The 9,935-nt window shown below is 45.2% G+C and overlaps 1 protein-coding gene across 1 annotated transcript in view; it reads right to left on the bottom strand.

Moving 5' to 3' along the window:
- The window catches only part of tmem200ca (transmembrane protein 200C-a), a 15,470-nt gene extending 5,876 nt beyond the window's left edge, over window positions 1-9,594 (bottom strand). The window contains exon 1 of the mRNA XM_083697291.1: window positions 9,497-9,594. The gene's annotated coding sequence lies outside the window, so the exon portion shown is untranslated. The remainder of the gene's footprint in view (window positions 1-9,496) is intronic.
- Window positions 9,595-9,935: the final 341 nt, after the last annotated feature.

Below are 9,935 nucleotides of genomic sequence, written 5' to 3'. Positions count from 1 at the left end.
CACATTAACACTTCTTCAAAAATGCAAACATTAATATTGACAGAACAAACAATCGTATCTCATATAAGTCAAAATCACAGTATGATGGTCATTGATTAACACACACACACACACACACACACACACACACACACACACACACACACACACACACACACACACACACACAGTACATCTGATGAGTAGTGCAGTTTGAACAGTACCAGTGGCCACATGCAGGGTGAGTAATGTTAATGTGGTAGCATTGGATTCTGTTTCTGTGACCTCTCTATTCCTCCAGCTGTTTCATTAGCTCACCAACGACCACGATCATTGATACCTATTGGCTACCAGTCAACACATTCACTCCAGTGTTGCAAAATACTGCTTGAGGTAGTTGTGTGTATGTCTTTGTAGGGAGGCGACTGTAAATAAGGTCTGCCCCCCAGGGAAGACTTTCTTTTTTTTTTTTTTTTTACTTTTGAGAAAAGGATAAAGAGAAATCTTGACTTACAGTTGAAGCAACTTAAAAGTCTTCGGGGGCCCTTGAGGAGGGGCGCTTACTGTCACCAGTGTGACGCCTCTCTCTCTCTCCCTCCCTCTCCCTCCCTCTCTCTCCCTCCCTCTCTGCCTGTCTGTCTGTTTTTAACTTAGCTGTCACTCTCCTGTACGAGTCAAGGCAACACATGCATACACCCTCTAGACTTAAGCTGCTATCGTCCCATCAGAGATCATCAGAGATAATTCAGATTGAATCACACAATGACAGATCATCAGTCTATGAACTCTATGGGCCTAGAGAGGGCACTTCTCAATCTCTCTCCCTCTCTGCCCGTCTGTTTATACGATAGCTAGCTGTCACTCTTGTGTCATGAGTATGATACCATACCAAAAACACATACAACATGACCCACATGACCCACCATCACTGTGAGGATGTTAAAGGTGAGATATCTGAACTGAAAGCACTCAAATTGGCCAGCTAGCTTGCGAAGGGGGTTGTGTGGGGGCAGCTGCCAAGTTCGGTGATACATCCATCGCTGATGCTGCAACAGTGAACTTGCTGACCGTATGATGAAGACTTGCGCCTTTCTGTTGCTCATTCTGTCGCTAGCAAGTATTTGTTGCTTCAAAACATTACTCACTATCAGTTTTTCACACAGTCAGAACTACCCAAGTCCCGCCACCATGAAACCGGCGACTAGTTTTTTGGAGGAGGACCATTTTGCCTGCTTCTAACACTGTGCCCCCTCCGACTCCTGTATCCTTGGTTTTATGAGATTAACCTTCTTTTGTGCGCTGTGTCAACAGTGAAAGATGAATAACATTAGCATACTGCTTATCATCTTTAGCCTTCCAAAACAGTGTGTGTCAGTGACCCCACGAATAGTTCATGGGCATTTGGCTCCAAAAAGCCACTACTTTACTCTATGCAGTATAGTAATCTCCCTGTAGCCTGGGCCTATAGCCTCTCTGTCATGACACATTATCATCACAATATGACTGAATGGACACCAAAATACAAACCAACATAAAGTCGAGCAAACTGTTTTCCGCAAACACCGACTGAGTGCACTGACAAATTGTGCATCGTCTGGAACCTTCCGGACCTCAGGCGAGTGCAGTCCTCTCCATTCTCATGGCACATATCAGCCTGCTCCCCCCGAGACACAGACACATGTTCCGATTGTCCATGCCACAGAAAACGACCAATGTTTTTATGTATGCTTTACGTATGCCTCCAGTGGCCGTGAGGGGAATTGCCGGTGCTTGACACGGAGGAAGTGCATTGGGTTGGCCGAAAAAGGAGGTTGGTGGGGTGGTGGAGGCAGAAACTGCCCGACTTCCAACCCGAACGTCAACTTACCCTAACCTTAACCTCTGGAAGTTAATGCCTAATACCGCATAACCGCCACGCAATTCGTAATTGACGTGGTCAAGCATATGTACACATAGGTAACATTACATTACATTTACATTTATGGCATTTAGCAGACGCCTTTATCCAAAGTGACTTACAACAAATACATTTGTCTAAGTGAGTGAATCATCTATCCATCAGTCATCATAAGAAAAAGTAATCAATGCTCGGACCAGGGGCTATTGGCAGTCACAATCCAGAGACTCCCATCCGGCAAAAGGTTCTGGTCAATCAAGACTAAAAAACCTTGCGCCACCTGAACAGTTTCTTCCCCATGGCAGTGGGGCTCACAACCAAGCCCCCTGCCTCTCACTGACCCCCCCCCCCACCCCCCCACCCCCACACTCACAATCAGCTCACAACCAAGCCCCCTGCCTCTCACTGACCCCCCCCCCCCAACCCCACACTCACAATCAGCTCACAACCAAGCCCCCTGCCTCTCACTGACCCCCCCCCCCCAACCCCACACTCACAATCAGCTCACAACCAAGCCCCCTGACTCTCACTGCCTCTGGGACTTCCACCCCCCACCCTGTCACACAAACAATGCACTGACAGTGTAATTTATAATTATTTAAAATGATTCTAATTTCTAGTGTTCATGCCCCACAACCATTTCACAGCCTCGAGCCTCATTGCCATTTAGTCTCACACAGCCTACAAGATGTATTGTTCTGCTGCTCTTTTTTGTAAATTTGTAAATTTGTTATTGCTATTTTGTTAATATTTAGCTATTTTGTAAATTTCTTGTCCAGTATTTGCTATTTGTTTTTATGTCCCATGCACCAACCTCACCAAGTCAATTTCCTGTATGTGCAAATATACTTGGCCAAATACAAGAATTCTGATTCTGATTCAATGCTAGAAGAAGGAAAAATTATTATTATTATTACTATTCTTTTTTTTTTACATAAGTCGTTTTCTGTGGCATGAACAATCAGAACATGCGTTCGTATCGGCAGGAGATCAGGTTGCACATATGGGCGAATACAAATTAAGAAGATTATGATTAGTTTTTATGCTACATTCCATAATCTCTGATAGGCTATAGGCATAGAATGTTGTATGTATGTTCTGTGTCCTGTCAACGAGAAAGGCGTTACTGTCAAGTGTGCTTAGGCTACATTGCAACACGATAATTGTCTATTTTTATTGCATTTAAATATGTAAGGCCATGCTGGATGGTATTACCCTAGAGGCTATTCATTTGAGCATAATCTCGGGAACCCTGAAACACTAGGCGAGGGGTTTATCGTGTGCAGTACAAGGATTATGCAAGAATTTCCCAAAGCTAAACCAATTGTAAAGCAAAAGCCTTATTTTAGCAACCATGTTTAGGGAATCATCTGTCCTCCCCCTCTGTTGTGAGAGAAATTAGGGAAACTTTAAGGCTACCGCCCACACCTGTGTCCCCGCCCACACCTGTGTCCCCGCCCACACCTGTGTCCCCGCCCAAGCCTGCTCATATTCTAAATTTAAAAAAGGGAATATTTCTTGTTGTTTCTCTTTTTTCCCCCCAACTGTTATTTGTTTCCCCAACAAAGACAGAAATATGAAAATGACCCAATTCCCTTACTTCTGTATCTCCTTACTGTACTGACTGTAGTTCATTTGATACTCTGGCTACTGCACTCATCTGGAACAGTACATATGTGGGTTGTGCGTAATACAGCCATGGTAAAGGGGCAATGCTCATGTCTCTGATATAAGGACAGTTTAAAAAGTGGCCCCCTACAAACCTTCGAGAGTAATTCAATTAGCAAAAAAAAAAAAAATTGGCTCTTTAATAAGAACATGCTCCTGGTTGAACATTCTGCTGTTAATTCTCCCAGGCTAGCTAGCAGATTTACCATAAACACACCTGGCGTCTCAGCTAATTCAAGGAGACAACTCACATGGCTGATGGACCCATAGCACACACACACACACACACACACACACACACACACACACACACACACACACACACACACACACAGGCAAAGAAAGGAGGAAGAGAACGAAGAAGAGAGGAGATAGGGCTGTTTGGTTGGGTGTGTGTGTGTGTGTGTGTGTGTGTGTGTGTGTGTGTGTGTGTGTGCGCGTGCGTGAGTGAGTGTATGTGTGTGAGTGTGTGTGTGTGTGTGTGTGTGTGTGTGTGTGTGTATGTGTGTGTGTGAGACAGGTGCATTAACCCATGTCCACAGGAGGCTATTCCAATCACAGCAGGACCAGTTCTGTTGAGACCAGGGGGCAGTTTTCCCAAAAGCTTTGTAGCTTAAGTAGTACTATCTTTCTCCTGACAACCCGGCCGAAAAGCCGTTAAAGAGTAACAATAGTTAAATCCATGTTTGTAGGTCAATCTTCTGTTCAAGAACGAAATTCGTTAAATGAACAACTTTTCAGTTCTAGGAGAGGAGTGGGCCCTCGATTTTCAAAAGAGGTGAACCCATTTAGTGCTGAGATTGAATAAAGTCACCCAAATTGTCAACATTCTAGAGCGCCAAAGGGTGACTTTATTCACCAAAAATGAATAAATTATGACGCTTCATTTTGTAGCCAATCAAAGTATTGTTGCTAGGTAAACATCGCATAGAACACTTGGCACTCTAGGTGGTGAGTGTTCCGGAACTCTTTGGCACTTGGTGAGTTAAAGAACTACTTTAGCTAAGAAGCTTTCTGGAAACTGACTCTCCTGCTCATGCAACTTCCTGTAATGTCAGTCTAAACATGAGCAACAACAACATGGCAGCCAAGCTCTCTTTCACAGCGCGTTGGCAGGTATGTGTTGTCTGTTGACAAATGATTAGCATAAAGAATTCTCAAATTCTTCACTTTGGTTCTGTCATCAGTAAAGTACTATAATACATCAACATGATCTATTCAGCCTAGCCAGTGTAGAGTGCCCTGGGGGGAATTAGCCATAAAAACCAGTGGAGGCTGATGGAGGTAGAAATCGGAGGACGGGCTCATTGTAATGCATGGAATGGAATAATTCTATATGTCGAGCATGTGTGTCTGATACCATTCCTCATTCCGTTGCATGTATTGCAATGAGCCCGTCCTCTGATTTCAGCCTCCACCAGCCATCTGATAAAAACCCATTTGCTGTGAGCCAGCAGGTAGGGAGACAGGACACACAGGGCTGGCATTTGGCTGGGAGCAGCATAACTGTTACACATTGCAGCTATACTTCTTCTATACATTTGTGATGACAAATCTACTGTCCGGTTACAGTTCTCATTAAACTGTTGTTTGTCTGCCATGAGAGATTGTTCCACTTAATGGGTAGAATGTATAAATAAAGCTATGGCAACAGCTCTCTCTCTCTCTCTCTCTCTCTCTCTCTCTCTCCCTCTCTGTCTCTCTCTCTCTCTCTCAGTCTCTCTCCCTCTCTCTCCCTCTCCCTCTCCGTCTCTCTCCCTCTCCGTCTCTCTCCCTCTCCCTCTCCGTCTCTGTCTCTCTCTCTCTCTCTCTCTCTCTCTGAGGACATATACTAAGCTTGGAGACATGTGTAGGAGCTATTGCCTAGTGTCTGGGGTGTAGCCAATGAGATCAACTGGGTTGAGAGGCCGGGTCGTCTGTGAACCACTTGGTTAGCCTGCTGAGCTCAAGCCTAAGCAGAAGCTTGGGGAGATAAAACAAGTCTTCAGGTCTCAGGCAAGGCTACTCAGCCCCCACGGAACCACCTATACATACATATGAGGCTTCACTCTCACTCTCTCTCCCTCCAAGGGAATATATAACAAGCCTGAAGGCATGCTCTGTAGGGGGTGTGTGTGTGTGTGTGTCTGTGTGTGTGTGTGTGTGTGTGTGTGTGTGTGTGTGTGTGTGTGTGTGTGTGTGTGTGTGTGTGTGTAGCAAGCCTCTGCATAGGCTGGCGTCTGGGGTGTACCGAACCCACTGTGCCAATCCATCAACTGCAGTACCTTCAGGTAGTATTCTTCCTGTGGTAGCTTTAGTTATGGTTGGTTCTCGCTCTAGGACAAAGTGGAATGGCAACAAAGGAATCTCCAGGCGGCAACAAATAAATCAACATTGTAAAACAGGGAATGAAGCAGCAATTTGATAAAGGCTGCACCTTGCCCTCTGATGGACTAGGAAGACTAGGAAGAATCCCTGTGTGGATAGGGGGGCGGGGGCGTTGGTCTCATTTGGAATTCAGTAAGAGAGCCAAGCGCACTGACTCCATTTCAAGGTCAATCTAAACAACCGTAAGATCTGTGGTACAGTGTTGGATCACTCGCACACTTACCATGACTTCTCTCTCTACCTTGTTGTTAACCAGCAATACCCCCCCCCCACACACACACACCCCCCCACACACACACACACAAACACACCCCCCGGCCATCCCTCCCTCCCTCCCTCCCTCCCTCCCTCTCACAACAATCCCCCACAAACCTGTCTCTTTCTACAGGATATCATTCAGTCCTCTCATCACGATATCAAGCGCATTGCTGAGGGTAGCTCTGGTTTGCAACCTCTGCAAAAGCAAATTGGCGTTGGTATCCAACCCCAGATGAACGCCTGTCGTGCCCTACAGCCAGCTGAAATGGATGTGTCTCTGTTGAACTCGCAGCCTGACTGATGGATCGCTGTGTTACATGAATTATAGTACAGTTTTATTCAGTGCAATATATTTTCCTCTGGTATCCATCTGGTTCTGCTGGCTGGGTTCAAAGAGAAATGACAGGTATGCTCTTTTTCTTTGGCTCTTTCCTCGGAGGCTGGGGAGAGTGTATAGAGAACACAGGTTATCGGTGTCAGAAGAGAGAAGAATGTTCTCCTGGCTAGAAACCGCCGGCAGGAGCTGTTTGTTTTTCGAACGGCACAGCGGACATTTTTAACTGTCACTGGCAGCGGCTAAACATTAAAACTGCAGAATATAATGAGTTAAGAGGTTAGACTAGAAGTGGTAATGCGTTTAAATGCTCATCAATTTCAGTTTTCAGGGGCCAAGGGCCACAAACCGCTACTGTACAGTCAGCTATGTAATTAGGATGAAAATCAATCAAACTATGGTGGAAAATAAAACTGTTTTTTGACAGAGCAATATTAGAAGATGAGAAAAAGTAAAGAAGGGTTGCAGGGTTGTTTGGACGTCAACCTGATGGCGTTGGTAGGACGACCATGGATTCATAAAGCAACTTTTGAATTCCATTTGACCTATAACCTCACCGTCCCTGAAAGAGAATGAGATGCATTTAACCTGTCATCAAAGACTGCTGAACACAGCTAAGATTGACAGTCGCTATCAGGACATGACAAATGGGATCAAAGATTGTTGACAACTCTAATCTCTGTCACACACAAAGACGTTGTCAATCTGAACTTCCTCATAAAGATGCAGAGATTACATGGTGATGATTTCTACCTCTATTTTATTGGTCTCTTTAACTACCCTGTCTAATGGCTCCCAAAGATCATCAAGCATAGAGTACATGCACTCACTCACACACACACACACACACACACACACACACACACACACACACACACACGTACAGACACGCACACAAAGACACACAGACACACAGACACACACACACACACACACACACACACACACACACACACACACACACACACACACACACACACACACACACACTAATGAGAGACTTAATCAGTGTTTAATGACTAGTAAAATGAGGGAGCAGAAACCATAAAGTTACAATCGACTCTGGCCGTACGACGGCTGTACAAGCACCTCAGCACTGTAGAGCCACAGCAGAGGCTACGGTTATTATCTCCATCATAAACCCTTCAACCCAGTATAACAACACAATGGATCTGCCCTGCATTCCACCAGCACGGTGAGAAACCAGGCAGGATGCACATTATGAGATCCATCACTGAGACGTCAACAAACCATGATCATCTAGGGAAAGGTAATATGCTAACAGGCTAACAGGCTGTAAGTGACTTGTGTCGGCGAAAGGCAGCACCAGGGTCTCACCAGGGTGAAACAGAACTGCTCATCTTGTTCTGAAGACGCACACCGTGTAACCTGACTGTTCCAAAAAAACGCACCAGCTTTTGACATTAGCTAGATATAGCCAAGGGAGGCTGGTGGAGGTAGAAATCGGGCTCGAGGACGGGCTCGTCGTAATGCAATGGAATGGGACGAGGAATGAGGAAACTGTTTTTTTGATAACATTCCTCATTCCATCCCATGCATTGCAGTGAGCCTGTCCTCCCGATTTCTGCCTCCACCAGCCTCCACTGGATAAAACATACTCAGATCCACCTACAGACTGAACTCTATAGGCTTAATCCCACCACCAACACACCCCTTATCCCAGCATCTCTCTCTATAAATAGCCTCCTCAGAGTAAAACCGTATTCTCTTTCCATGCTAGGCACCTGCCTTTCCACCACAGCCCTGTCTCCCTCTTCTCGTGTCAAACTGACTTCTGTCACTAGGGCAGCCTCCCCCTCCAGCCTCCCCCTCCAGCCTCCGCCTCCAGCCTCCCCCTCATCTGTGGTGCAGCAGCTTGATCCGTCAGTAAAGCACCTTTCAGCACTTCGAGCCTCTCTTACTGGACACTAATGTCTGGACAGTGCTTGAGGACACTCGTCAACCTGGTCCCTCTGTGTGTGTGTGTGTGTGTGTGTGTGTGTGTGTGAGTGTGTGTGTGTGTGTGTGTGTGTGTGTGAGTGTGCGTGTGTGTGAAAAGGAGTGGTGCTGAAGGAGCCTGCAGAAGTGCTTCAATATGAAATATATTCATTGTTTGTTTGTTTGTTTGTCTTTCTCTACAGGAATGAATGAATGAATAGAATTGTCTCCATTTTGATACCCATTCAACTCAGAATCTGCAGGTTGTAGTCCACCGACCACCAAACGCATAACTGTATTTGCATGAACTAACAATGACAACAATTATGTGGGTTTCTTCACTCGCTCGGTAACTGCATCTCCAAATTCCTGTTGACAAGAGTGGGGTTTCTGAATACCTGAGTTGAACCCACGTACATTTTCATAACACTAAGTAACAACGAGTTTACAGTAGGAATGTTTTAACCTGAACTAAACAAATATGTTATATACTAGCAGAAAGACGATGTAAACGATCAATAATGTGGATAATTCTGCTAGTGGCTTTTCAAGTAGGCCAAACAGCCTTCTGAATGATAAATGCAAGGTAAGCTCATGTATGACAATAGATACGCAATGGTCAGTGTTTTACGCGGTTGTCACAAGCACAATGTCTGCCAATTATTCAACATTCAGCACTGTGGAAAGGCAACTGAGACCTACATTTGTGTAGTTAACAAATATTCAGTTAGCCTATTATTCATGAGAATAATAACATCCAGTTTTAATATGATCATAATGTATTGGTGGTGCGTAGCCTATTTAGCCTATGGGCTAAGCCCTTTACCCAGGTTGATAAACAGCATGCAAACAGCTGTATGAAATGTGTGAAATCAATATTGTATTCATTAAAAAGGAGCAATAAAATAATGTTCAGTACTTGATAGCGATCGTGACATGAGCCCGCAGTAAAGCAAGCATGTGGAAACAGCACAGTGAAAATTGATGAAATTCAGATGAGCGGTTCGTTCGGCACTTCATTAAAGCCATATACATAGTCTAAACACTGAACTTACCATAGAATATAGGTGAAAAGAACCACATCTTTAAAACATTAGAAGAAAGTTTCGATCCTTGGGCGCGGATATATAATGTTGTAAAAGAAAACTCAGTTTATTCCAGATAATTCCATTTAGGCAAAAGGGGTTTTGGGCAGCTCCGCCGGTGAGCTACCGAGGACCCATCGCGGCGCGTTGTGTAGTAGTTCTCACCGAGGCGAGAGCCTCTCCAAGTGAACATGCATCGGTGAGAAAATCCGTTCCTTTTTATTCGGCGCGCTCGCGCTCCTCTCCAGGGAGTGTCTGTCTGTCACCGAACAGCGCGCCAAGGCGAGTTTGCTACGGAGAGTTTAGCGCTGCCAGCCAAGCAGCAGGGGAGATCGGGGGCTATTGTTCATGTTTCTCTCTGATTCCTTCCTCTGATACCACAGCAGTCATCGTCTGAAATTGCTGCAGG

The sequence above is a fragment of the Argentina silus genome (assembly GCF_951799395.1).
Source record: "Argentina silus genome assembly, chromosome: 1".
Lineage (NCBI taxonomy): Eukaryota > Metazoa > Chordata > Actinopteri > Argentiniformes > Argentinidae > Argentina > Argentina silus.
The sequence above is the reverse complement of the archived record's forward strand: the minus strand, read 5'-3'. Positions and strand labels throughout refer to the sequence as shown.